This window comes from Sitophilus oryzae, unplaced genomic scaffold (assembly GCF_002938485.1).
Source record: "Sitophilus oryzae breed Bouriz unplaced genomic scaffold, Soryzae_2.0 scaffold_1576_pilon_pilon, whole genome shotgun sequence".
Classification (NCBI taxonomy): Eukaryota; Metazoa; Arthropoda; class Insecta; order Coleoptera; family Curculionidae; genus Sitophilus; species Sitophilus oryzae.
The window spans coordinates 8,728,005-8,729,968 of record NW_022146254.1 but is presented as its reverse complement, the minus strand read 5'-3'; the positions used below and the strand labels follow the sequence as shown (position 1 = coordinate 8,729,968).

The 1,964-nt window shown below is 30.9% G+C and overlaps 1 protein-coding gene across 1 annotated transcript in view; it reads left to right on the top strand.

Annotated features, from left to right (window-relative positions):
* The window catches only part of LOC115879214 (chitinase domain-containing protein 1), a 45,138-nt gene that overhangs the window by 3,680 nt on the left and 39,494 nt on the right, over positions 1–1,964 (top strand). The gene's annotated exons all lie outside the window — the stretch shown is intronic.

The window sequence follows — 1,964 nt, the reverse complement described above, 5'->3', positions numbered from 1 at the left end:
GGTGACCTTTTTTCTTTCCACTTAGGATATTAAAATTATATACTGTGTTATATACACAGGGGAACTGTTTACATTTTATGCGAATGCCAACCATAAAATAATAAATACAAGAAGAAGTGTCAAGTCAATGTTAAATTATGGAAACAGCGTGGCTGCCTGGGTAACTAATTTTCAGATATGGCGGCTGGGACATTTGACATGACAATTTCAATTTTATGAAATTTATTTCCGTTTCCGGTTTTTTTAATGGCGGGCTGTTCAGGAGGTTTAATGAGGGTTAATATACTTTTTACTTTTTCTAGTAGTAAATAATACAACAAAATTACTCAAAAATATTTATTTGGAATTTAGAACAATGTAAATATGCAAATCAACACAATTAAAGAGCTATAAACCCATAAACTACTGTATCAATATCAAAATATTTAAATAACATCAGAGATGCTGTGTTAAAGTGAAATAGTAAAGTAACAATGCACTGACTTACAGAAACTTGAAGATAAATAAATGTTTTCACAGCTTCACGGGCGTAAAACTAACTGGAAGCAAGAAAAAGACAACAGGAACCCACGCAAAACCTGGAATCAAAAAAAAAATATGTAAAAAAAACATAAATATAGGTACATAAGACTGTTGTGAATTAAATCAAACAGGACTTGAATGAAAATAAAATGAATAAAAAATATGATACACATATGATATACATGATATGATATACATCTAATACCTCATTTGTATTTTAAAAATAATCTACATACATAGATTTATAGCATTATTGCTATGAAAATACATAATAGGTACCTATGTGATATGTAATTACGCATTTCTCTTCATGTTGTAGAAAATTAATGTAGGCTAATAATAGTTCAATAATCATAATTTACCTTGTATAACTTGCTTTCAATTGCTCAAAATCACCGATCAGTCTTTAAAGTAGAGATACGGAAAAATCCTTGCCAAAGAATATCCCAAGATCCTTGGGTTTAAAGCTAAAAAAATATAAAAACAGTTAATATATTACCTATTTTTACATATATAATATGGCCCATACCTATTACACGCAGAAACGTCGATTTCATCATTTTCTTCATGTAATTAATATCATATATACTTTATTAAAGTGTTAACAAGGAACTTTATATCAAAAAACATCTTTGTACTTATAAATTTCAGCCGAAATATCATAAACAAACTTCCAATCAAATCTAAACGGCAAAAATTAAAATGGCGCTCGACCTTGCCAGAGGCCTCGGGAGGACCGCGGCTGACACACAGACAGACAAAAGAAGAGGACGCCGACGCATAAAATGTTCCGTAACTGAAATTGACAGAAATCATATAGAAATATTCAGATTTTTGTCTAGGACAGTCTAGAAGGCCATGCTTTCTGCCTGGGTAAGACCGCGCCAGAACTGTTTCCAATTTTCCGGTTTACTGTCACCCCCCTGATGCCAACATCCTATTGTTATTGTTTGTTATGTTGCCAAGTATTTGTCAAAGCCTTTGTTTATTTTTAATTTTGTATACGTATATTTACTTTGTTTATTTTTAATTTTGTATACTTTGAGGAAATCTTAAGAAAATAATAATATAATTAGAGCTTACTACATTTGAAAATTTCGATATTTATAATTTTATTTAGTACTTAATATGATTCAAGTCAAAGATTACAAGAAATATTTGTAAATTTCGTCATTTTTACATCAACCGTTATGATTAATTTTTAATCTGGCAACGCCGCTCTGTTGTTATAGTATTTTCTATAGTAGGGGCAAGGATATATAGAATAAGAATATTCGACTGGCCCAAAAAAAACGTGCCGTATTTTGTCGAGGAAGTTGATTTCGTCACGACCAAAGAGCGTCGAGTATTTGAAATTGAAAACATATAAATTGACGGTAACCTATGTATTTTGACTCAACACACTTGAAAGGCACCGACGTTCAGTGAAATTTCTGATTTGT